General features: G+C 43.8%; 1 protein-coding gene across 2 annotated transcripts in view; it reads left to right on the top strand.

Annotated features, from left to right (window-relative positions):
* Nucleotides 1-674: 674 nt before the first annotated feature.
* The window catches only part of tradd (tnfrsf1a-associated via death domain), a 61,723-nt gene continuing 35,052 nt past the window's right edge, over nucleotides 675-27,345 (top strand). Inside the window, exon 1 of one of the 2 annotated variants that reach the window (XM_073069774.1) lies at nucleotides 675-716. The gene's annotated coding sequence lies outside the window, so the exon portion shown is untranslated. Of the gene's footprint in view, nucleotides 717-20,538; nucleotides 20,655-27,345 lie in introns of those variants that run through there. The other variant, XM_073069775.1, reaches the window with a different exon arrangement.

The raw sequence follows: 27,345 nt of genomic DNA, 5'->3' as shown, positions 1-27,345 counted from the left end.
AGATAGCGGAGTCAAGGGATATGGGGAGAAGGCAGGAACAGGGTACTGATTGTGTATGATCAGCCATGATCACATTGAATGGTGGTGCTGGCTCTAAGGGCCGAATGGCCTAATCCTGCACCTATTGTCTATTGATTCTCCAAACAGCTATGACCAAACCACATTGCCTCCCAAGCTCATTGTAGGATTTTTGGTAGTTCTTTGGATGTTTTCAGTGTATATTTACGGAGCTTGGGACAGCTATCTTCCATATGTATTATCTCACTGTCCTGGTCTGGTGTGGGGCCCAGGAATGAAGCTTTCGTTTGTTTCAGCCCAAGGCTGATAACCGCTCCTTGTGGGACAAGAGGCATTCCAGTCGGCTCTGACCTGCCCATGCGCAACACACCAGTCCAAGATCGGTGCGTCGTTATACAACTATAGAGTGGTTGCCATGTCGCTGTGCATTATGGTTTTAGCGTCCACCATTGTTATATTTCTATAAGGTAGTAGGCTAGACTTCAAACTGCTTTTGATCAAGGATTTTGACAGCCTGCATACAATATTGCAAATCACTATATTGAAATTTGTAAAGGGCTTGCAGCTCGAAAGAAATTTCCATTCAAATAACTCATAGCAATTTGAAACCAAGTAAAGATTGTCAGCGGTGTCTAACTACGCAGCTACGGAAATGACCCATGCGGATGTGAAGCTAAGAAAGCGGTGGAGAGGTTGCGGTGAGTAAATGGGGGTGAACTTATGAACACCCGGGTTAATTTAACCACTAGAGGCCGGGCGAAACTGTGGCTCATCTTTAAGTTGGGCTGCCAGCCACCATAAAAAGACAGAAGAAAAACAAGAAGTAACTGCGGTTTCTAGAACAAAAACCGCACATTGTGCTGGATTCCCAGGGGAAAGCCTCTTAGAGGCCGATTATTGTGATATGAGAATGAACGGGCAAGGGATTATTTAATCGGTTATCAGCGTTTATCTTTTTGGGTTCATCGTATGTGTTGCGCAACTTTTATGCTTTTTAAAGCGTCTACTCTAATTAAAAAAAAACTATTAGTTTTTTTTTCCCCGTCCGGATTCGATAGTCTTTTTTTACGAAAAAAGTGTTTTCATACGATTTCCAATTTTATGATCTCAGAACTTGTTTTGTTTTTGGAAGGCTTGGGATTTTTGTCAAATTTACATTTGTAGAACAGTTTATGGTTTTCTAAGAAATGACAGCGTTTTTAGGGAAGGGGAGAACATTAGGATAAATCGCTAACAAGAGAAAATCTGCAGATGCTGGAAATCAGAGCAACACCCACAAAATGCTGGAGGAACTCAGCAGGCCTGGCAGCATCTATAGAATAAAGTACAGTCGACATTTCGGGCCGAAACCCTTGGGCAGATAAAATCGCTGTACGTCCGTTAGTTTCGTGTTCATATCCCTTCGACAACGCTGCAATGAAATATCAAGCTAATTATGGGGTACTCAACCTACCTACAGTTTCTAAATTACGAAGCAAATGTTTTAGCTGAGGAAGGAAATTGAAAATAGAATTTGCAGGTATGAATCATTAGAGAGGCATACCAAGGATTGCTGTGATTTTTTTGATGCGACTAATCCTTATTTAAGTTTCTTATTTAAATGGACCAACTCAACTTACAAGCTTTAGCTTCAATTGTTTTGCAAGTTTCTGTAACTTTATTATTAGAACAGTAAGTGCTGAAAATACTGCAGATCAGACTGCATCTGTGGGAGGAGAAGCAGAGTTAACGTTTCTGGTTGAAAACACAAGTGAAGCTTGTTAAGCTGCAGGAAGGATGGGAGGGGATGCTGCCTGAAGTCTGGATTTTTTCCAGCTTCGTAAGTGTTGTGTTGAATGGAAGCAGCTGGATTGGGAGAACATAGTAAATGAAATCTAGAATAAAATCAATGTGGGAGTTGTGAAATGTAGAGCAGTTCAGGCTAGGCTAAGCATGTTCTCTACTCCCGGAGGAGAAGGAGAAGAAAACACAAAAGTGAACAGAGCCTATATCATAGTCAGACAACTGTACAGAGGAATAGTCACCTGAAGTTTAAAGGTACATTTAATGTCAGAGAAATGTATACAATATATTTCCTGAAATGCTTTTCCTTTGCAACCAACCATGAAAACAGAGGAGTGCCCCCAAAGAATGAATGACAGTTAAATGTTAGAACCCCAAAGTCCCCCCCCCAGCTCCCCTCCCTCACGAGTGTAAGCAGCAGCCCCCCTCCCCACCGGCACCCACCGCTGAGCACTCAAGCGTGCAGCAAAGACACAGACTTGCAGACCCCCAAAGACTACTTGTTCACCTGATATTCGACATACCACAGGCTCTCTCTCTCCCCCAATAAGGGAGAAAGAGGTGTTTCTGTTTCTCAGTATTCAAGGGCTCAGTTTTCGATTCTGCAACACCAGTATTAATCCTTAGCTCTTTCCTGCATGCTGCCCCTCAGAGTGTGGTGCCAGTTCCAATTTGAGAGGTGATCATGTGCAGCATGCCTTCTCCAGCACTTCACTTGATCTCTGCAACGTCAGCCTGCTGTAACAGGTGGCACTGTATGGACACAAGTCCCTCTAGCTATGACTGAGGCCAATGTGTTCAAATGGTTGAGTGACAAGAGGCTACAGATACTAGAATCCGGAGCAATAAGCAAGAACTTTGCGGCTCAGCGGTGCCTTTCTCCCACACATGCTGAGTTCTTCCAGTAGATCGTTTGTTTCTTCAAAGAGCTCCCTGGCCACCTACTTCTTCCTGCTTTCTGGAAGTCACTTGGAACTGAATTGGTCTGCAATCTAGGTTGCATATTCGACCCTGGCAGCAGCATTTATCTCTGTTGTTTAGATTCTCTTTTTCCATTTCCCTAACATCCTTGTGTCTGCCCCTGCCTCAGTTCTTACCATACACATAACTACCCAACCAGCAAACTGCCTTTCTCAAAAGCTCCTTTCTGGAAAGCTCTATAGGGCTATTGAAACAAAAACTTCATGCCATTTTAAAAGTTATTCCCCAGGCAGTTTATCTGAACAACCATTCTAGTTAGCACTCACCACCCCTCTATATCTATTATCCCCGTACCTTCACTGCACTGTAAACACTTTAAACCACTTTTTATAAAACTGTTTACATTATAAATACATGCAAGTGTTTATTTATGCACATTTTATTTCATATCTGTTCTTTAACCTCTTTTTAAATTTATGTGCAATTCTATATTTTTATATAATTCTTTGTTCTTGTTAAATGTAGTTTTTTGTTGCATGCTGCACCTTAAACAACACATCACAGTAAATTCCTAATGTATATAAATGTTTTTGGCTAGTAAGTTGTTCCTTGATCTCTTAACTGAAACTGTTTGCCCATGGTGTTGCATCAGAATAGTTGAGCCTAGTTACCTACTCTCTGTAAAATTCAATAGGTTCAATAGATACATTTAAGGTCGGAGAAATGTATACAATGTACATCCTGAAATTCTTTTTCTTCGCAAACATCCACGAAAACAGAGGAGTGCCCCAAGGAATGAACAACAGTTAAACGTGAGAACCCCAAAGCCCCTCCCCCAGCTCCCCTTCCAACACACAAGCAGCAGCAAGGCAACGACCCCCCCCCCCCACCCACCAGCAAAAAGCGTCAGCGCCCTCCATGCAGCAAAGCATCAATAAAGACTTGCAATACCCCAAAGACTACTCGTTCACCCGGTACTTCGATATATCACTCTCTCTCTCTGTCCCCCTAATAATGGAAAAAGAGGTGTCCCCATTTCACAGTGAGAGGGGAGACATAACAAGCAACTCGCTGATTTCCGATGTACATGAAGTCAGCTTAAATTCTGCTGCTGCATGATAAATTACACAGTACCTCATACTTGATCAAAAGATGCCTTGCTTACTAAATAATTGTCCCCTGTTTCACTTCATCTCTGCCCTCACATCTTCAGCTTACTGCTGTGTAATGACTCAAGGTCTATCCACTTTCTTTGACTATCCCCAAATTTGACTGCAACACAAACAAAACGCTGGAGGAACTCAGCAGGTCAGTTGATGTTTCGGGCTGAGACCCTTCTTAACTATATCTTCAGCTTTGAGGTCACTGCAGTTCCTTTCCAGAACTTCCACGTCTTTTTTCCTGTCCTTTAAAGTGCTTCTTTTATGTATAACTGTGTACTTGCTTTTTAGCTAAATTAGCTCTGCATTAGCTCTTGTGAAACATCGTGTGGTTTTGTATACTAATGCATTGGACATTGATTGTATTTTGGTAATGGTTTAATTTGGTGAATGACACATTGATACCTGCATCTCAACTTTGCAAAGCTGCTGACTAGAAGTTTTAAACACAAGAGATCCTGCAGATGCTGGCGATCTTGAGTGTCATACACAAAATGCTGGAGGAACTCAGCAAGTCAGGCAGCATCTCTGGAGGGGAATAAACAGTCGTGTTTCAGGCTGAGGCTCTTCATCAGAACTGGGAAGGAAGTGGGCTGAGTCAGAACGAGGAGGTGCGTGGAGATGAAGGGGTACAAGCTAGGATATAGGTGAGAGCAGAGGGTTTCCCTTCTACCACATCTCACACATCCCACAGTTTCAAAGAACAGGCTTTGAATCTCACCATCAATGCTGCCCACATTTCTTCCATTTTCTTCACGTCTACCCTCTCCCCATCTTCCCAACTCAATAACAGAGATAGGGTTCCCTTGCCCTTATCATGAGCTTCTGTATCCAGCACATTATTCTCTGTAACTTAGGTCATCTGCAACAGGACCCTACCACTAAGCATAGGGATCACCCTCTCTGTGATTCTCTTGTCCACTTGTCCCCCCCACTGATCAATGCAAGCAGGACAAGTGCTACCTCTCACTACCATTCAGGGCGCCTGCCATCCTTCCAGGTGAGGCGACACTCCACCTGCGATTCTGTCAGGATCATCCACTGTATCCAGTGTGGCCTCCTCTGCGCCAGTGCGACCTGATGTAGATCGGATAATCACTTTGTCCATCTGCTGCGAAAGGCGGGATTTCCCAGTAGCCACTATTTAAATATGACTTCCCATTTTCTTCTTGCCATGTCTGCACAAAGCCGCCTCTCATGATGAGGCCACAGTTAGCTTGGGGTAACAACATCTCATATTCTGTCTGGGTGGTCTGATGGCATGAACATTAACTTCTGGTAATTTCTCCCCTCCACTTCTCTTTTTTATCATTTCCTATTCTGATTTCCCTCTCATCCCTTCTCTTCTCCTCACTTGCCCAACACCTTCCTTTGATACCCCTCCTTCCCTTTCTTCCATGTTCCACTGTCCTGTCCTATCAGATTCCTTCTTCTTCAGGCCTTTACCTCTTTCACCTATCTTCTCTTAGCTTCTTACTTCAGTCCCACCTTCCCTTTCACCTGGCCTCACTTATCACCAGCTAACAGGTACTCCCCCCCACCCCCCCACGACCTTCCTGTCCCTTCCTTTCCAGTCCAGCTGAGGGGTCTCAGCCTGAAATGTCAACTATGTATTCCCCTTCATAGATGCTGCTTGATTTTGTGCATTACCTCTAGTATTTTGTATGTGTCGACTTGGAAATTTGTTTATAAATGAAGTTGTGAAAAATCCTGAAGTGAGCTACAGGCTAGAAGCTACATGTTAAGTGCTTACATAGTTTAAATGTATTAAAAAAAAGAATTTTCAAAATTGAGTTATTGTTAAATGTACCAGTACACACATCCACAGGTGCAAAGAAGAACCTCACCTGAAGTAGTATCACAGCAGGTAGCATCATACAAGCAGCATTCACAAGAAAAGCAAAAATTAAACACACATTTACACAATATTTGCAAATCGAGAATGGCTGAAGAGAAGTAGCTGTACTTCAAGCTGAGGGGGTGGGGCTTAAGGCTTCTGTATCTCTTGCCTGATTGTAGCTGCGAACAGATGGCGTGATCTAGATGTAGGAAGCTTTGATGATTGCTGCTGCCTTCTTGAGGCAGTGCCTCCTGTAGATACTCCCAATAGTGAGGAGGGATGTGCCTGAGTCTGCACCTCCTTGCCCTCCTGCGCGTTCAGATTGCTGTAGCAGACCATGCTGCAATCAGTCAGGATACTTTCAGGAATCTATGGCACTATTGTCTCCATCATCTGTATCCCCACATGAGGAAGCAGTTGAGAGGATCCCATTGGCCTGCACACTCTTACATAAATGTCCTCTGTTGGCTTGAGAAAGCAACTGAGCTAGAAACATTCAGCTGTTTTAGTTGTAGACAAATTCCTGCTGGGTACGTAAAGAGAAGGTTCAGTAGCAACTATTTAAATATGAGTTCCCATTTTCTTTCTGACATGTCTGTCCAAGGCCACCCCTCCTGCCTTAATGAGGCCACAGTTAGCTTGTGTCCTTTTAGTCATCAGTACTGTTTACTTTAAGCCATTTGTTGATTTTTGTTTTAATTCCCCACTATCTGTTAGTCAGGTATTTGGCAGCCTCTTTGTTTATGCTAGTTAAGATTTTTAATGGATTTTAAAGATTTTTTAATAAGTTCTTTTTAAACCAGAAATTTTATTTGCAGATCACTTAACTATATTAAGGGATTGATTAAACTGCTTTATTTTACATATCGAGGAAATCTTTCCCTTTGAAGCTGTGATGTGAACTGGTACACAAGATGGCACAGTTTAAAAACGTGATGCTTTGCAGGCAGCTTATAAAACTTCTAAATATACTTCTGAAATGCTCCCAGTGCAGTCTGTAATTTCCACTTAAGTAACATAGTTTTGAACTATCTTAGGAATTAGGAATTGCTGTTTTGTGTGTTTCACGGAGACATGGCTCACTCCAGACTTGCTAGATTCAGTGAGACGTGAGAGTTTCTTGATAGCCAGGATGGATCAGACTGCGGATCTGGAGAAGGCAAAAGATCTGAGTTTAGTAACAAACTCCTCGTGGTGCTCGGATCCAGTGGTTTTATCACACTCTCATTCTCCTGACGTGGAACATCTAACGACTGTTCTACTTATCAAGAGAGTTCTTTCTGTGATCCTGACTGCAGTTTACATACCGACAAAGGCTGATGTTAAGCAGGCACTCGAGGTATTGAGTGCTGCCATCAGCAAGCAAAAAACAGCCTACCCGATGCCTTTCACATCATTGTCAGGAATTTTAGTCAGGCTTGTTTGAACAAATCTCATCAATATATCACCTGCAGCACCAGGGGTCCCAACACACTTGACTGCTATACCAACATAAGGAATGCCTCCTGTCCAATCCCTAGACGACATTTTGGGAAATTTGATAATTGACTGTCCTCCTCCCACCTGCATACAGGCAGAGGCTAAAGAGCAAGAATCCAGAAGTAAGGACAATGAAGAGGTGGTCGCAAGAGGCAGAGGAGTAGCTGTGAGATTGCTTAGAGTTGGTAGACTGGCCCATGTTCAAGGACTGTACAGAGGATCTGAACGAATACATCATGATTGTAACAGACTTTATAAAAACAGTCATAGATAGATAGATAGATAGATACTTTATTCATCCCCATGGGGAAATTCAACTTTTTTCCAATGTCCCATACACTTGTTGTAGCAAAACTAATAACATACAATACTTAACTCAGTAAAAAATATGATATGCATCTAAATCACTATCTCAAAAAGCATTAATAATAGCTTTTAAAAAGTTCTTAAGTCCTGGCGGTTGAATTGTAAAGCCTAATGGCATTGGGAAGTATTGACCTCTTCATCCTGTCTGAGGAGCATTGCATCGATAGTAACCTGTCGCTGAAACTGCTTCTCTGTCTCTGGATGGTGCTATGTAGAGAATGTTCAGAGTTTTCCATAATTGACCGTAGCCTACTCATCACCCTTCGCTCAGCTACCGATGTTAAACTCTCCAGTACTTTGCCCACGACAGAGCCCGCCTTCCTTACCAGCTTATTAAGACGTGAGGCGTCCCTCTTCTTAATGCTTCCTCCCCAACACGCCACCACAAAGAAGAGGGCGCTCTCCACAACTGACCTATAGAACATCTTCAGCATCTCACTACAGACATTGAATGACGCCAACCTTCTAAGAAAGTACAGTCGACTCTGTGCCTTCCTGCACAAGATGAGTGTGTCCTCTCAAAATCATTCAGAATCTTCTCCAACCAGAAGCCCTGGGTGAACCATGAGATCCACAATCCGCTGAGGGCCAGATCAGTGGCTTTCAAGTCTAGCGACCAAGTAAAGTTCCACAGATCCAGGTACGGTCTCCAGAAAGTCACCTCACATGCAGTGTGGTAATTCCAGACCAAGCTTGAAACACTGAAGGATGCTTGACAGCTGTAGCAGGGCTTGAATGCCATCCCTTCTGACTAAGAAGAACATGGTGACCTGTCTTGAAGCTGCTACATCCACAGTGATGAAGTACTTTGAAAGTTTGGTGACGAGACGTATCATCTCCTGCCTGAGCAATGACCTGGATCTGCTCCAATTTGTCTACCAGAGCAGCAGGTCAACAGCAGATGCCATCTCATTGGCTCTTCACTCAACCCTGCAACATCAGGACACTCTTCCTTGATTACAGCTTGGCATTCAATACTACCATCCCTTCAAAATTAATCAGGGGACTTCCGGTAAGATGGCGATTGTTTAGCTGCTCCGAACTTTTGTTCCGTTACTGTCGCTATCTTTGCACTAAATGTCTCCATTTTTTAAACCTTAGTTAGGAATTATTTCGGTTTCTCTTACTTGCCTGTGAATATATTTAACTTACAATGTCTAGCAAGAGTTCTAAATCCGGGAGAAAAGAAGCTATGACCCCATCGGACGAGATGATGGTTGCGCTTGGAAAGCTCCGAGACGAAATCTTAAAGGAATTTAAAACCGCTTTCAAACAGTTAGAAGACAAACTGGATCGGATCAACGATAAAGTGGACAAACATGCTGAACACTTATCTCGCATCGATTTGACTTCTGAAGATTTAGAAAGTCGTATTCGATACTTGGAGACTCTCTGTTCCAGCTTAGAGGAAAAATCTAACAAACTTCTTTCCAAAATGGTGGATCTCGAAAATCGCAGCAGGCGATGCAACCTCAGAATTCTGGGATTACCAGAGGCGACTGAAAAGGGATCGACCGTGAAGTTTTTCGCTGAGTTTCTCTGTGAGTTATTCGGGAAAGATTTGCTTCCGAAGCCGCCCGAGCTCGAATGGGCACACAGAGTTTACGTTCCCCCCGGAATTCTGGGCTCCCGCCCACGACCAGTAATCTTGTGTTTCCATCAATACCAGGTAAAACACAGTCTGATCATAGAGGCGCGTTGCAGGGGGTCGCTTCCTTTCAAGGATACAACCATTCGCTTTGTGGAAGATTTTGCACCCCAGACCTTAAAGATGCGCGCTGAGTTTAAAGGCACTATGAAAGTGCTTTTTGATCGTGGTTTCAAACCTTCCCTTCGTAACCCTGCCGATCTACGAATCAAGCTTAATACCGGGGAATACAAGTGGTTCAAATCAGCGAAGGAAGCTGAAGCGTTTGTGGTAAGTCTTCCGGCTATCCAGTCATCTTCGGAATCTGATCGGACCTCCTAAAATGGTGGATAAGTACTCCTCGTAGTAAAATTACTTTCTCTGGACTCGGAATTCACTTGAATCACTCAGACGTTATTCATTGAAACTTTAAGGGCTGTTGACAATCTCTCCCGGGATTTGGTGTGTGTGTAATCTATTTTTATTCTTGTATAACTTTACCTACAGAGTTCTACAACTAACTCTAACTTGTTTTGGAGGTTCGAAGTCTTTAGTGAAGGCCTCCTTGTTTGTCGGTTCCCAGTTCAACTGCTGATTTATTTTTCCTTTGTTTTAAATATTTATCTATTTTTATCTTTTTCTTTTCTTCACCCCTTTTTTCTAATCTCTGAATTTTTTTCTCCCTTCTCTGTAAATGGTTGATAAATACTATACTCGTCTTGAATTTATAATTTTCCCCTTCCTCTTCTTTTTTCTTTTTCCTTCTTACCTTTTTTTTTCCCTTTCTCTTACTTTATTCTTCTATAATTTTTCGCGGGTAGGTTAGTTTTGGTTTTCTTCCGATTTTCTCTGTATTAAGTTTTATATTTCTGCAGAAGGTGTTCTAATCTGCAGTTATGTTTTCTAGTGCATAAACTAGTTACTATTTGCTATAGTATTTATACGGAACTGTTGTTAATGACACAGATCTGGAAGTTGTATTTGGGTTAATTTTTTTGGTAGAGCTAGCTACTTGTTTTGGTAGCCGTCTAGTTTTGGGTTGTGCGGGTGGGGTGGCTTTTCCAGTTCCAACATCTCTTTATTGCTTAGGACATGTTCATATTTTGACCTTACGAATCTATGTTTACATCTCTGCTCCCAGACTGCTATTGTACTGCTTGACTGTTTATATGCTTGCTGCCTTTTATGCATTAGTAATTGAGAATGGCTAGTACACTTAAATTCGTGAGCTGGAATGTAAAGGGATTGAACCACCCTGTTAAAAGGAGGAAGGTATTCTCACATATTAAACAACTCAAAGCTGACATTGCTTTCCTCCAAGAAACTCATATTCGTTGTTTTGACAACTCCCGGCTTCTGTCAAAGTAGGCGGGTCAGCATTTTCATTCATCCTTTGCCGCTAAAGCTAGGGGAGTTTCCATTCTTATTAACTCAAATATTCCTTTTGAACTCCATAATAAAATATCTGATACAAATGGCCGTTTTATTATTGTTTCTGGTAAACTATATAACACTAAAGTTGCACTAGCAAACCTGTATGCCCCCAACTTTGATGATGTTAACTTTTTTGAACGTTTTTTTTCCTCACTACCAGACTTAAACTCATACTCTCTTATACTGGGTGGTGACTTCAACTGTTGGTTGGATCCTAAACTGGACCGATCGTCCTCTGTTACCAGATCACCTACTAAATCTGCCTTAGCTATTCAATCGTTTCTCTCTAATTTTGGTATCTCTGATATATGGTGTTTCCTCCATCCTACGGAGAGAGATTATTCTTTTTTCTCACATGTTCACCATACCTTCACTAGAATTGACTATTTCTTACTCGATAACCAACTTATCCCATTTGCCCACTCTTGTGACTATCAGAGTATACTGATTTCTGACCATGCCCCAATTACCCTCTCTCTGAACTTTCCTGGTCTCCCTCAGAGGAACAAACACTGGCGGTTCGATTCAACTTTATTATCGGATGATGATTTCATAAAATTTATTAAGGACCAGATAACCTTTTATTTTAACACTAATACATCACCTGAAGTGCCATCCCAGATTGTCTGGGATGCCATGAAAGCATATCTGAGGGGTCAAATAATCTCTTACACAGCAAATCTCAATAGAAGATCCCGTGCAGATCGAGCAGACCTCATTAACCAGATTAAAGATTTGGATCAAATATATGTCCAAACTAAAAACCCTGAATTATACAAGAAGCGCGTTGAACTCCAAACTAAATTTAACCTTCTGTCCACTCAACCTGTCGAACGCCAACTTCTCGAAAGCAAGAGCCACTTTTACATTCATGGGGATAAGTCTGGTAAATTCCTAGCCAATCAGCTGAGGCGTTCCAAAGCCAAACAACATATTACAAAGATCCGGAAGGAGAACGGAGACTTTACGTCGGATCATTTAGAAATTAATGACGCATTTAAAAATTTTTATTCTCGGCTTTATTCCTCTGAATCCCTGAATGACAATATCTCTGTGGATCAATTTTTACAGAATCTGAATATCCCCTCACTTTCATCTGATTTCAAAGCCAAACTCAATTCGCCTATATCACCAGAAGAAATATCTTTTGCAATTTCTGCACTGTCCTCAGGGAAATCTCCTGGACCTGATGGGTTCCCTGTGGAATTTTATAAATCATTCTCTTCACTTCTTTCTCCTCAGTTACTTTCAGTATTATCTGACTCATTTAATTACGGCAAATTGCCACCCTCTTTCAGTGAGGCATCTATTATTCTTCTTTTAAAAAAGGGCAAAGACCCAACAGAGTGTTCCTCGTACAGGCCGATCTCTCTGCTCAATGTTGATGTAAAGATCTTAGCTAAAGTGTTGGCTCATAGATTAGAAACCGTTATTCCCTCCATTATCTCTGATGACCAAACAGGCTTTATTAAAAACCGTCTCCCTTTTTTTAACATTCGGCGTCTATTTAATATTTTATACTCAGTTCCAACTGGGACTCCTGAATGTGTTATCTCCCTTGATGCGGAGAAAGCATTTGATCGTATAGAGTGGAACTACCTTTTTGCAGTCTTAGAAAAATTTGACCTCGGCCAAAGTTTCATCTCTTGGATCCAATTGCTATACCTGTGTCCTACTGCTTCTGTTCTAACTAATTTTCAGAAATCCCAAGTATTTAATCTCAAACGTGGCACCCGTCAAGGATGCCCCTTTAAGTCCCTTTCTCTTTGATTTGGCTATAGAACCTCTGGCGATAGCATTTCGAAATTGTCCTGAATTGACCGGGATTTGGAGAGGGGGTGTTGAGCATAAAGTTTCTCTCTATGCTGATGACTTATTACTCTTTCTCTCAAATCCGTCTACATCCTTACCTCTAATGTTTTCACTTCTTGACCAGTTCAGCCAGATCTCTGGCTATAAACTCAACTTACATAAGAGTGAATTTTTCCCAATTAATAAAGAAGCACAAGAACTAATATTTTGTGATCTCCCTTTTAAAGTAGTCCATAATCAATTTACTTATCTTGGAATTACAGTCACAAGGAAGTTTAAAGACCTCTTTCATGAAAACTTTGTCAATCTTTCATATGTTATAAAACAGAGTCTGGCACAATGGTCACCTCTATCTATGTCCTTGGTAGGTCGTATTAATGTTGTTAAAATGTATGTTCTCCCCAAATTTTTATACTTATTTCAATCTACCCCAATTTTTATTCCTAAATCTTTTTTTGATTCCTTCGACTCTATTATTTTGTCATATCTGTGGCAGAATAAGCGCTCTAGAATTAATAAAATCCACCTCCAAAAATCTAAAAAAGAGGGTGGCATGGCTTTACCTAACTTTCGCTTATATTACTGGGCAGCTAATATACGTTGTGCTGCCTTCTGGTCTTTCTTCCACGGTCAACCTGAGTGCCCTAACTGGGTGGCAATGGAGTTGAGTTCCACTAAAGAATTATCTATATCTGCACTTCTTGGCTCTGCACTCCCTAGCAGTCTGCCCAGATCAATAGCTAATCCTCTGGTTAGACACACTTTGCGTATATGGGCTCAGCTCAGGAAATGCTATGGTTTCCAGGGGTTTTCCGTTTCTAGCCCTGTCGCACATAATCACCTTTTTTTTACCTACTACGTACGATTCAGCATTCCATGTTTGGTACAAGAAGGGCATTAGACATTTTGAAGATTTCTTCATTGATAATCGCTTTGCTTCTTTTCAGCAGCTCTCCGTTAAGTTCAACCTGCCTAACGCTCACTTTTTCAGATATCTCCAAATCCGACACTTTACTGCTCCTTTAATTCCTAACTTTCCTGAAATGCCTGCGAAAAATGATATGGACCTATTTCTTTCCATTAATCCACTATGTAAAGGTTTAATTTCAATTATCCAAGATAAACTAGCAGCCTTACGACGGGCCCCTGTGGATAAAATTAAAATGGCCTGGGAGCAGGATTTAAATATCTCCTTATCCGAGGAGAGCTGGGACTCAGTTCTCAAATCGGTTAACTCAACCTCCCTTTGTGCTCGCCATTGCCTCTTACAGTTTAAGATTGTTCATAGAGCCCATATGTCTAAATCTAAACTATCTCGATTCTACCCTGGCATTAGTCCGCTCTGTGATAAATGCAAGAGGGGCGTGGCCTCTCTCATCCATATGTACTGGTTCTGTCCTAGCTTGGAGAAATTCTGGAAAGATGTCTTCACTACATTATCGGGTATTCTGAATCAGCACCTAGAACCTAACCCCTTAATTGCTCTGTTCGGTTTTTGGGGCGAGACAGATTTATGTCTGGGTCCGACCAAATGCCGAATACTATCCTTTGCCTCTCTCCTGGCGAGACGCTTGATCCTCCTTAGATGGAGAGATGTTGCCCCGCCCACTCATGCGCAATGGCTTAACGACATTATGGCCTGCTTGGACCTCGAAAAAATTCATTATTCAGTTCTTAATTCGAATCTAAAGTTCCATAAGGTCTGGGGACCTTTTATCGAGTACTTTCATAACCTTCCTCTTGACTAGGTTTTTTTTTTCTTTTTTTTTCTTCTTTTCGGTCCCTTGCTTTCAGCTCCCTTTTTTTTCTGGTAGTAGGCATTATTATCCTCTGTTGCTAAGTGTATTCACAGTCTGGGAGTTTGACTGTCCGGACTTATACTCTTTATACTGTGTGGTGATTGGTGTGGAGTTGTTGTTTTTTTCTTGTGTTGTGGGGTTTGGGGAGGACACTAAGCTCACTTGTCTTTAATTTAGGTGCTTTTTTGTTAAATTCTCTTCCTGTGTAGCATATTGTTATTGTATGCTTAATCTTGCACTGTATTAATGCTCTTCATTGGGATTTGGGGTTTTTAATTTTGTAAAATGTTTTGAAAAACTAATTAAAAAATTAAAAAAAATTATCAGTAAACTACAAGACCTTGGCCTCAATGCCTCCGTGTGCAACCGGGTCCTCAATTTTTCTCAGTTGGTATGGATTGGTAACAACATCTCCTCTGCAATCTCTATCAGCACAGCTCACCTTACACTTATGACGGAGGGGCTAAGCGCAGCCCCAGTGCCATATTTAACTTTGCCGATGACATCACCGTCATTAGCCGGACCAAAGATGGTGATGAATCACCATATAGGTGGGAGACTGAGATTGAGACTGAGTGGTGCCACAACAACAACCTCTCACTCAGTATCAGCAAAACAGAGGAGCAGGTTATTGATTTCAGGAGGAGAAAACCAGAGGTCCATGAACCAGGCCTCATCCGGGGATCTCAGGTGGAGGGAGTCAGCAACTTTAAATTCCTCAATGTTAACATTTCAGAATTGAGTTGAATTGACTTTACTTCTTTTATCCTTCGTATACATTAGGAGTAAAAATCTTTACGTTACGTCTCTATCTGAATGTGCAATTTAGAGTACGTGGTAATAAATAGTATGTACAGTAAGATATACAACAGAACAGTCAGTATAGCTTAAAATTGTGTCAGCTTGAATTAATCCGTCTGATGGCCTGGTGGAAGAAGCTGTCCCAGAGCCTGTTGGTCCTGTCTTTAATGCTGCGGTACCGTTTCCCAGATGATAGTAGCTGGAATAGTTCGTGGTTGGCTCCCCAGTGATCCTTTGGGCCCTTTTTACGCGCCTGTCACTATAAATGCCCTGAATAGTGGGAAGTTCCCATCCACAGATGGGCTGCGATTGGGGGAACTATAGTTCCCATACAGCCAGTCAGGTTGCTCTCAGAAGATCTGCCCTGGGTCCAGAATGTAAATGAGCAATGAGGAAAGCATGGCAGTGCTTCTACTTTCTTAGAAGTTTGCCAAGACTCAGCATGTCATCTAAAACTTTATAAACCTCTAAAGATGTGTAGTGGGGAGTGTATTGACTGGTTGCATCACAGCCTGGTATGGAAACACCAATGCCTTTGAACAGAAATCCCTACACAATATAGGCCAGCCCATCATTGTTATGGTCCGGTCCGAAGCCCGCATTCTGGGTCTTGATCTGGTCCACAGACTCCGGACTCCGGGTCTTGTAGCCATCCTTCCTTTCGCCCTTGAGCCCAATTAGTCACACCTGTGGATCATCGTGGCTTGTTGGGGCTCAAGGAGGCGCACCTGTTGCCCATCGGGTGGCGGTGTATATAGGGGGCCCTGGGACGGAGTGGGAGTGTTGTTCTGCCTATCCTGGCTTGGAGTTCCCCTCATTAAAGACGAGTTCTTCGAGTAAGTCTGGCAGTCACCCCGGACCTAGTTCCCTTCCTATCCCTCGCCTCCGTTGGGCAAGCCTGGCTGGACTGCCGTGGCCCAGCGGGGGACATCCCTCGCTGCCGATGGGTTGTGCCCCGCGACCTACCCAGGTGTCCCGTGACCTGCTCAGGCCCCCGTGTTCCTGCCTGGGAGGTCCGGGTCCTGCCCAGTGAGCTCCGGGATCCTGCCTTGCCTAAACTCTAAGACTCTCCTGGAACCCCGGAATCACCTTGAACGTCACGTCCCTCACACACACCACAGTCACCACATCTTGTCTATTGTTTAGTTGTTCCCGTCCTGCCCCTAGTACTTCAGTGCTTGCGTCCTGCACTTGGGTCCAGCCTCCTGTCCCCTTGTGACAAACACAGGTAAAGCCCTGCTGATCATGGTCCAATTACATGGAGTACTGTTGCATGAAAGCAGTATCCATCATCAAGGACCCACACCAACCTGGACATGCTCTCTTCTCACTGCTGCCATCGGGAAGAAGGTACAGGAGCCTCAGGACCTGCACCACCAGGTTCAGGAACAGTAACTACCCCTCAGCCATCAGGCTCTTGAACCAGAGGAGGTAACTTCATTCGTCCCACAACCTGAGGACTCTTCATTATGTTCTGGATATTTATTGTTTGTTTATTATTTTTTCCCTTTTTGTTTTTACACAGTTTGTTGTCTTTTGCACATTGGTTATTTGTCCTGTTGGATGGGGTCTTTCATTGACTCTATTGTGTTTCTGTTGTTTACTGTGAATGCCCACATGCAAATGAATCTCGGGGTTGTATATGGCCACGTATACATACTCTGATAACACATTTACTTTGAACTACAAAATTCCTGCAAGAATGTCTTTGCTTATCAGGATGGGGCTGTAACTCTCTCTTCCTCCTGGCAGATGGCACTGTTGGCCTGTTGTAAATCTGGCATGGAGTCTAGAGAATTGAGCTATTAATAGCTTGTTTTTTTAAAAAAAAATCTTTCTGCAGCTCCTGACTTGCCCCTCCCAGGGATAGCAGGGATAGGAATTTTCCCTCAACCAAATTTTAGGGTGGTGTTCAGCTGAACAGCAGGGATTGTACTGCGGAACGCCTAACTATGTTAATTAGGGAGACTGCTAAGAAGCCTCTGTGCCAGCCAGGATAGATAATTTATCATGCATTTATATAGTATCTCAAAGATGATAATTTTTAAATTTTTTTGTGTAATATAGATTTCAGTCTGTGCACATTGTCGGTTTGCTTCCTTGTGGAAGGGCGTTAATGTGTTGGATGCAATTGAAAGGAAGCTAGATAGCTGGAATGGGCAAGCTGCCTTCGGCGGAAAGCTTGGCTCAGCTGGGCGTGTAAAACTGCCGTATAGAAGCGCAATACTGGGACATGGAAGATCCTGAGGAGACCTCACTGTGGATTTGACAGGAATGTAGGGCCAGAGGCTGCCCAGTCAAGGTAGATGAGGTGAATTTTTTCTGTCAGTTTGAGTCTTTAGAACTCTCTCTTCCTTGAAGGAGTGTGGCAGAAATGGGGCAGCGATGTAGTGCAACAGTTAATGTAAAACTACTACGTCTCCAGCAACCCAGGGTCAAGCCACACCATTCTCTGTACATTCTCCCCGTAACCGTGTGGCTCTTCTCCAGACACTCCATTTCCCTCCCACTTTCCAATGATGGGTCACACGGGTGTAATTGAGTGGCGAGGGCTCGTTGGGCCAGAAGGGCCTGTTACTGTGCTGTACGGATGGATAGATAGGTACACAATAATGAAAGGTGGGAACGCAGAGTTGAAATTGCAATCGGATCAGCCATGGTCCTGTTGGATAGTGCAGCAGGACTAAGGGGCTGAATGGCCTACTCCTGCTCTTAATTTGTACGTTTGTGAGGCTGTGTCTAACAAAGTCTGTTGTTTAAGAACAGGAAAACCAGAAGCTTAAACCCTTGTCCTCCATTTCATTAAGGAATATCATAAAGGAGAAGAGACATGCTGATGGCTTGGTAGCCAAAAGTGATGTGAAGGAAATCTAAACATAAGCAGTTGAGAGCAACATCTTTCAGGATTGAGCAGTTAAGGGCCAAGAGCACAGAAGAACTTAGGACTAGGAAGAAAATATACAGTCCCATGGCAGGTTGTTTATAAGTCACACTTTCTGCAGTGTTACCCAGTTGGAGTTCACACACACAGTTTCCTTTGCAAAGCTGACAACTGCAGGCACCTAGTTTTTAAAAAAATTTGTGATACAGCACAGTAAGAGGCCCTTCCAGCCAATGAACCATACCGCCCAGTTGGACCCATGTGGCCAATTGACGCACCTTTGTAATGTGGGAGGAAACCAGAGCACCCGGAGGAAAGCCACGAGGTCATGGCGAGAGCATGCAAGCTCCTTACATACAGTGGCAGCATATGAACCTGGGTCGCTGGCTCTTTAACAGCACTATGCTAGTTGCTGCAGTGCGTAGTTGTGATATTCTGAAAGGAACCAGATCTAAGTGTCTTGTGGGTGGGAAAAGCAATCCTGCTGTCAACCTCCAGAAGCAGTTCTGGTGATTTTGATGAATGTTGATTTGACCTCCCCCGCGCCTGAAGTACTGTATTACCGTTCGGACAGGAGGAACTGCTTTTCCAAGAGGGTGGTGAATCTGTGGAATTCTCTGCCCAATGAAGCACTCAGTAGATATATTTAAGATAAGGTTGGATAGATTGTTGCATAGTAGGGGAATTGAGGGTTATGGGGAAAAAGCTGGTAAGTGGAGATGAGTCCATGGTCAGATCATGATCTTACTGAATGGCAGAGCAGGCTCGACTGGCCAGATGGCCGACTCCTGCTCCTATCTCTTATGTCCTTCTGAGTCAGGGAAGGAGCCGACTGACATGCCGCCTGAAGTCGGCCTGGACAAACTGACTCAAACTCGATGTTTCCCCAATCAAGCTGAGCTCGACCCTTAAACTCTGCACTGCTCTAACATACTTCAAGAAATCTGCTATTATTCCAGCCCTCCCAAAAACAATCAAAGATCACTTGATTCAATGACCACAGGCCAGATTTACTCACATCAGACATAATGAAGACTTTTGAAAGGCTGTTCATGTCATTTCTCAAATCCATTCCTCAAAATTTCTACCTGCACTACAGTTAGCCTCCAGAGCTGACAGATCTGTAGATGATGCAGTAGACATTGATCTAGACTTAATTCTGCAGCACCTCAACTCCCCCTGGTATATAGGTCAGGATTCTCTTTGTTAAGTTCATTTCAGCCTTCAATGCCATCATCCCTGAGTTTCTGCAAGAGGAACTCTCCAACCCTAGAGTACAAGGTCTGATCTGCAGGTGGATCATGAACACCCTCTCTGGCAGGGGACAGTATGTGAGACTAGGCAAGCACATCTCCACATCCTGCCCTCCTCAGTCTGCAGTGGTGTGTTTCCTCCACTCTCCTATTTTCTCTGTACACTAGTCTCCAGTGATCTAGTTGTTAAATGGATAAAGTTTGCGAAGAAACACCGCTGCCATTTGGCTAATCACCAGAGGTGACAAATCCAAGTTGCACCAGGAAGTAGTAAAGCTCTTGTCCTGGTGTAGTCATAGCAACTTGGAGCTCAATGCCCTCAACACAGTGGAGAGGCATATCGACTTAAGAAGAAATGTGTCTCCTCTCCACCCACTCACCGTCAACAACTCTGCAGTTAGCATCATTTCAACTTTCTCCTTCCTGGGCATCATTATTTCACAGGACTTCATGTGGGAGAAATGTATCTCCTTCATTAACAAAACAGCCCAGCAGACGATGTGTTACTTGTGGCGATTGGTAAAATTCTATCCTTGCCAGAACATACTGGTGCAATTCTACGCTGTCATCATAGAGAGGAGCATCCTCACATCAGCCGGTACTCTCTGCTTTGGTGCAGCATCCACTCACAATGTACGAAAACCACAATGAACTGTCAGGTCCGCTGAAAAGGTCATTCATTAGCTGCGTCTACCATCACTGCTGGACTTGTGTGTGTCTAGGACAAAGAAGTGGACAGGAAAGATTATTGTGGACAGTACCCACCCTGCAAAATGCCTTTCCTAGTCATTCCCTTCTGGAAAGCACAACAGCGCTATTAAAACAAAAACATCACACTATCGTAAAAGTTTCTTCCCCAGCCAGTTAATCTGATCAATCGTTATAGTTAGCCCCGCACCCCACTTTATGTACGAGCCGTCACTATACTGCACTGTAAACATTTTAAACTACTTTTTGTAATGCTGCTTGTGATTTTATGCACACACTATTCCATACCTGTCCTTTAGTTTCTAACCTAGCAGGAAATACCTAGTACATGTAAATGTACAGTACATGGCAAATAAAGTTAAACCAAGTGGTTCATCTAGTGCGGTTTACATGTTCTTGATCTCAGCTGGCTTGTCAGCAGTACACTTCAAACTGAGGAAGCTCGAAATTAATTATACACCATGGAGAAAAAGCCAAGAATAAGGGAGCCTTGTGTCTTAAATGTAATAAATGTGCCCTAGTGTTTGGAAGAGGGAGTGGGAATTGTAGTTGGCGTGCTCGCTGTAACTGGGAATTGTTGTAAAAGGTGGAAAGAACATTATCTGCAGGAAGCTTGCTCCATTTAGTTACCGGATATACCCAGAGCAGGAAGGGCCTGTGCAAACATTGCACACTGACGGGAGACTTGAGACTGCCGCTGGAAACAGCCAGCATTTGCGTATTTGTGAAAACTGTGCTGCGTGATGGACACTGGGTTGGGTGAAACAATGCAGGTGGGTTTTAATTTGTGAACTTTTCTGTGCTTGTTGTTATCTTCTTGCAAGTGTTGAGTGTTTGTTGTCGCAACCCTTTCACTTCAGGGCACCAATTCCACGTGGATAGCAACTTTACCGTACACACGCCATATGGTTTCCTGATAACAAGGAGCAATGGCAGGCCTGACCTAACATAAGCCATCATGTCGATAGGCTTAGTGTAGAGTTACTTGGAATACAGGAGCAGTTCTTTGGAACTATATTAGGTCTCCTTGAAACTTATTGATTATCGAAAAGCTGAGATTGAGTGGACCTGGAGAGGACTTTCTTATAATGTGGGAGTCTAGGACCAGAGGGCACAGCCTCAGAATAGATGGATGCACTTTTAAGAATTTCTTTAGCCAGAGGGTGATGAATCAGTGGAATTATTGCCACAGTCGGCTATGGAGACTTAGTCATTGGGTATATTTCAAGTGAAGGTTGATAGGTTCTTAATTAGGGTGTCAAAGGTCAAGATGAGAAAACAGGAGCTGGGTTGAAAGGGAAAATAAATCAGATGTGATCAAATGACGGGGAAGACACTGTGGGCTGAATGGCCTATGACTTATTTCTTAGTATGAGGGGTACAGTTAAGGCGAATACATGCAGGCTTTTTGGGTGGTACTCTAACTAAAGGTCACAGCTTAGGGGTGAAAGGTGAAATATTTAAGGGGAATCTGAGAAGAAACTTCTTTACTCGGAAGGTGATGCAAGTGTGGAACGAACTGCTGCCCGAAGTGCTAGATGAGGGTTCAATTATAACTAAGAGAAGTTTGAATGGGTACAAGGATGGGAAGTGTTTCAAGGGATATGGTTGGGTGCAGGTCGATGTGACTAGGCAGAATATCAGGTCACTATGGACTAGATGGGCCAAAGGGCCTGTTTCTGGGCTGTATTGTTCAATGACTCTGTAGATTTGCCAGAATGAAGCTAAGAATCTAATTATGGTTAGAGATAACAGTCTCCTTTTCCCTAAGTGAGGAGGATTCAATTGAAGTTTTCATGGTATTGAAGGGGAATTGAGAGAGTAGGTAGGAGTATATTTGGCTGAATAGTGAGTTAACGATAAGAGGGTATAATGCAAGTACTGGAGCTGGGTCTCTCGGGAAGGTATCGGAGCTTTCCGAGTGAGCTGTGTTATACGGTGGCCTCCTATTGATCCTGTCCAGCTGTAAGGCTGGGTGATCCAGGGCTAGTGTAGAGGTGTGGGGGCAATTCGATTGTGGTACATAAGTTAAGGTTGGTAGTAGAGAAGTGCAAGGTGTAGAAGAACTTGCAATGGGAAGAGAGAAGATATGATCAAGGTAGAACGGCAGTAAAAATTGACGGGCAACTGCATGAGGAACAATTAAACTGTTCCAGGAGATATTTCAAACACAACATAAGGGAACCATAGCCAGAGCTGTGTGGTTGACAAAGGAAAGAGAACTCAAATGGTGAATGCTTTACTCGAGAAGGCCAAATGTAATAATTTGAGAAGGTAGGTGAGATGGGTAAGAAGAGAAGATGAAAATAGTGCAGTTATTACAAACTCTATCAAATTTCTACAGTTGTTACTATTCATTTCAAGAGGTCTTGAATACAAGAGTAAGGATGTGATTATAAGGCACTGGTGAGGCCTCACTTTGAGTACGTGAACAGTAACAGCTTTTCATCTATGAAATGATATGCTGGCATTGGAGAGAGTTCAGAGGAGGGTCACAAGAATGAATCTGGGAATGAAAGGGTTATCATATAAGGAGCGTTTGATGGCTCTGGGTCTGTACTCACTGGAGTTCAGAAGGATGAGGGGGAATCAAGTTGAAACTTTTCGAATGTTGAAAGGCCTAGGCAGAGTAAATGTGGAAAGGGAGTCGATGACAAGAGGGCATATCCTCAGGATAGAGGGGCGTCTATTTAGAACAAAGATGTGGAGAAATTTCTTTAGCCAGAGGGTGGTGAATTTGTGGAATTTGTTACCACAGGCAGCTGTGGAGGCCGGGTCGTTGTGTGTATTTAAGGCAGAGGTTGTTAGGTTCTTGATTTGACACGGCATCAAAAGTTGTAGGGCACAGCCGAGGATTGGGGTTGAGGAGGGGGAAAAGGATCAGCCATGATTATATGGCAGAGCAGACTCAATGGGCCAAATGGACTAATTCTGCTCCAATGTCTTTTGGTCCTATGTACAGTGGAGAGCATTCCGACTGGTTGCATCTCTGCCGCCAATGCACCTGATAGCAAGAGGCTGCAGAGTGCTGTAGACTCAGCCAGTCCTCACCACCTTTGAGGACAGCTCCAAGTGGTGGTGCCTCCAGAAGGTGCCATCCATCTTTGAAGACTCACCATCCGGGACATGCACTCTTCATGATACTGCCATTGGAGAGGAGATACAGGAGCCTGAAGACTCATACTCAATGAATTAAGAGCAGATTCTTCCCTTCCACCATCAGATATCTGAGCAGTTCATGAGCACCACAGAATTTGTCTTTTGCACTATTCATGTATTTAGTAACTTGTCTTGCACTGCACCGCTGCCTCTAGACAACAGAGTTCGTGACATGTCAGTGATAATAAACCTCACTGCAAAGGGTGCCTGACATGCATTGAAGTGGCATGTAGTAAAAGGGCTGGGCTGAGAGACAAGAAAGGAAACCTGTGTACCAAGGGCACAATGCTTAAAGATGGCTCTGCTTCATCTGTGTGTATGGCATCCTGTATCCAGTCTCCACTCCGGACTGCCAGTTTTAACGGAGAGCTTACATCTGTGCTGGGCTTCACCTGGAAATGGTTGCTGCTGTTATCCTGGAAGGAGAAATGCTAGATGAAGTGAAAATTAATGAGGAGGATATTATAGGACAGTTTAATTAGTTTCCTGACTTGGAGCTGATGCATTCCAGCTTGCTGAGGGAAGTGTGGGGACTGAATGCAAAAGAGTTTGCCTTCATCTTCCAGTCACCAGGGAGGTACGAGAGGAGGAGCTGCCAACCTGGGACATAGGCCCTTTCCTTAATGGTATTGGTCCATGATATGGGAAAGGTTGGGAACCCTTGTACTAGAGGACCATGTTCAAAATAGAGTACAGAACCTGTCCAGCAGTCATAAGCCAGCCAGTTTAACCTCTGCTGGGGAAGCTTTCACAAATTATGTGGGGGAAAAAGAATTAATAGGCATTTGGGGAAGATTAAGTTAGCTAATATCTACATGTACGGGGTTTCGGAAGGCATTTTTCTAAAGTCCTACAGCCCGATTGGCAAAGCTGAAGCCATGAAATAAAGAGGTTGGCTGTAGCTTGAGTGAAAAACGGTCCAAAGCCAGAAAGCAGAGTGCTCTGGTAAACAGCTGTTTTTCAGAATAGGGGATGGTCATCTACAGGTTCCCCAGGAATGTGTGACAGGGCCATTTCCTTTCTTTGATGCACATTCATGACTTGAAGTTTGGTTTGTGAAGTGAAATGTCAAAATCTGCAGACAGCGTCACATTGAGGTTAGTACTGTGCTGCAAGAGGATGTGGATACACAGCAGACTGGGCAGGTAAGAGGCAGCTGAAATTTTAACACGGAGACGTTAACTGAGTAAATTTCTCACACACAGTGTAGCTGGTACCTGGAGTGAGCTGTCAGAGGAGGATGTAGAAGGAAGGAAAGAGGGAAGAAGAATTAATGCAGGCAGATGGGATGAGGTGAAGGCAGGCATGATTGCCAGCATAGAGGCAGTGGGCCGAAGGGCCTGTTGTATGCTGTACAACTCTATTGAGTGTGACAGTGTCAGAAGGAGAAACATAGGCCGATTGCCACACTATTAAACAGGAGCTGATTGTTTAACTTCTGTTACTCTGAAAGAACTGTTCATATTATGATTGATTGGTAAAAGTACATTGGATATTGTGTGTCATAAATAGTGTAGAGTGAAAGAGCAGGCTGGTGAAGTTGGTTATTTATAAAACGCTGTTTAGACCACAACTGGAGAATTGCATTGGATTCTTGTTGCCGCACTTGGATCCTGGAGAGGGAAGAAAGATTTTGGCTGCATGGTGAGGCCAAGGTAGTTCCCTGAACAGAGAAAGCTGAAGGTTGGAGAGGCCTACAAAGTCATGCCTGGCTCAGATGGTGCAGGTAGAGAGGTTTAGATGGTTCTGGCAAGTATTTCTTGTTCTCCATCCTCACTTCCCTCAAGTAGAGCGAAGAGCACCAGAGCTTTGGAAGGGGAATGTAAGGGCAGAACTTTTTATGCAGTTATGGAAATGCTGGAAACAAAACTGCCAAGGCTTTGAAAAGGAATTCATAGATCCGTGAAGGCAAGTAATGTGCAGACCTACAGAGGAAGAAGGTGGAATGTGCTGGCATGGACATTGTGGCTCCTGTGCCCCTCCTCTGTGCTCATTCAGTTTCGTAGCCAGAGGAGCCTCCTGGTCAAACCCAGAGGGCAGCACTCAGAGAACAGTAGAAATTTGGAACAAAAATGATGCTGGGCCAGTTGTTAATTTGAAACCTAGGTTCAGTGAGCAAAACTATCAAAATGACTGAGAAATAAGGGCATAAAGTGGGTACGTGGAGTTGGATCGCAGATCAGCCTTGATCTGATTGGTCAATAATTCTTTCCGAAGGCTCTGGTTCTCCAGTCCCTCCGCACTAATCCTAACCTCATTATCAAACCCGCAGATAAAGGGAGTGTTGTAGTAGTCTGGCATACTGACCTCTATCTTGCTGAGGCCCAGCGACAACTCTCGGACACCTCATCTTACTTACCCCTCGAGCAGGGCCCCACTAAGGAACACCAGGCCATCGTCTTGCACACCATCACCAATCTTATGGACTCTGGGGATCTCCCATCCACTGCCACCAACCTCATTGTTCCTGCACCCCCCACGTCCTGTTTCTACCTCCTACCCAAGATCTACAAACACACTTGTCCAGATAGACCCATTGTTTCAGCTTGTTCCTGCCCCACCGAACTCATATCAGCTTAGCCCAATTGTTTATCTCCTCAGTTCAGACTCTTCCTATCTACATCCATGACACTTCACACACTCTTTCAATGATTTCAAGTTCCCTGGCCCCATCATCTTATTTTTACTATGGGTGTCCTATACACCTCCATCCCCCACCAGGAAGGCCTCAAAGTTCTCCGTTATTTTCTGGACACCAGACATAACCAGTTCCCCTCTGCCTAATGGAACTTGTCCTCACTCTCAATAATTTATCCTTTGTCTCCTCCCACTTTCTTCAAACAAAAGATGTAGCCATGGGCACTCGCATAGGTCCCAGCTATGCCTGCCTTTTTGTCGGCTACATGGAACAGTCCATGTTCCACGCCTAAACTGGTGTCCGTCTCCCACTTTTCCTTTGCTACATTGATGACTGCATTGGTGCTGCTTCCTGAACCCATGCTGAACTCCTCGACTTCACTCCCTTTGCCTCCAGTTTCCACCCTGCCCTCAAATTCACCTGATCCATTTCTGACACCTCCCTTCCCTTTCTCGATCTCTCTGTAGCTATCCCTGGAGACAGCTTATCCAGCGATATCTATTACAAACCCATGGACTCTCACAGCTACCTGGACTAGACCTCTTCCCTCCCTGCTACTTGTAAAAATGCCATCCCCTTCTCTCAATTCTTCCGTCTCTGCTGCATCTGCTCTCAGGATGAGGCTTTCCATTCCAGAATGAAGGAGATGACCTCTTTCTTCAAAGAAAGGGGCTTCCCTTCCTCCACCATCAATGCTGTACTCAACTGCATCTCCTCCATTTCACACACACATCTGCTCTTACCCCATCCGGTTCCTCTTGCCCTCACCTACCACTCCACCAGCCTTCATGCCTTGCACATAGTTCTCCGAAACTTCCACCATCTCCAACAGGATCCCACCACCAGGCACATCTTTCCCTTCTGCTACCTGACTTTTTGCTATCCGCAGGGATTGCTCCCTACGCGACTCCCTTGTCCATTCGTCCCTCCCCACCGATCTCCCTCCTGGCAGTTCTCCTTGCAATCGGAACAAGTGCTACACCTCCTCCCTCACTACCATTCAGGGCCCCAGACAATGCTTCCAGATGAGGTGACACTTCACCTGTAAGTCTGTTAGGATCGTATACTGTGTCCAGTGCTCCCGGTGCGGCCTCCTGGTGAGACATGACGTAGATTGGGAGTCCGCTTCGCCAAGCACCTACACTCCATCTGCCAGAACAAGCGGGATCTCCCAGTGGCCACCCATTTTAATTCCACTTCCCATTCCCATTCTGATATGTCCATCCATGGCCTCCTTCACTGCCGTGATGAGGCCACGTTAGGTTGGAGGAACAACACCTTATATTCCGTCTGGGTGGCCTTCATCCTGATGGCGTGAACATCGATTTCTCGAACTTCCAGTAATGCCCCCCCACCCTCTTCTTCACATCCACATCCCCTTTTAGATTAAGTTAGATTCAACTTTATTGTCATTGTGCCGAGTACAGATACAAAGCCAATGAAATGCAGTTAGCATCTAACCAGAAATGCAATAGAATAGTGTTATTTACAAACTAACTGTGAATAAAAAGTAAGTGCTACATCACACAAATATAAAAGTACTGAGACAGTAGAATATGGGTGCAATACTGTTAAGCGCTGTGATGTGAGGTTCAGCAGGGTCACAGCCTCAGGGAAGAAGCTCTTCCTGAGCCTGCTGGTGCAGGAGCGGAGGCTCCTGTAGTGCC

Source organism: Hemitrygon akajei, chromosome 17 (genome assembly GCF_048418815.1).
Source record: "Hemitrygon akajei chromosome 17, sHemAka1.3, whole genome shotgun sequence".
NCBI lineage: Eukaryota > Metazoa > Chordata > Chondrichthyes > Myliobatiformes > Dasyatidae > Hemitrygon > Hemitrygon akajei.
Note: the sequence above shows the minus strand (reverse complement) of the source record. Positions and strands in the feature narration are given on the sequence as shown.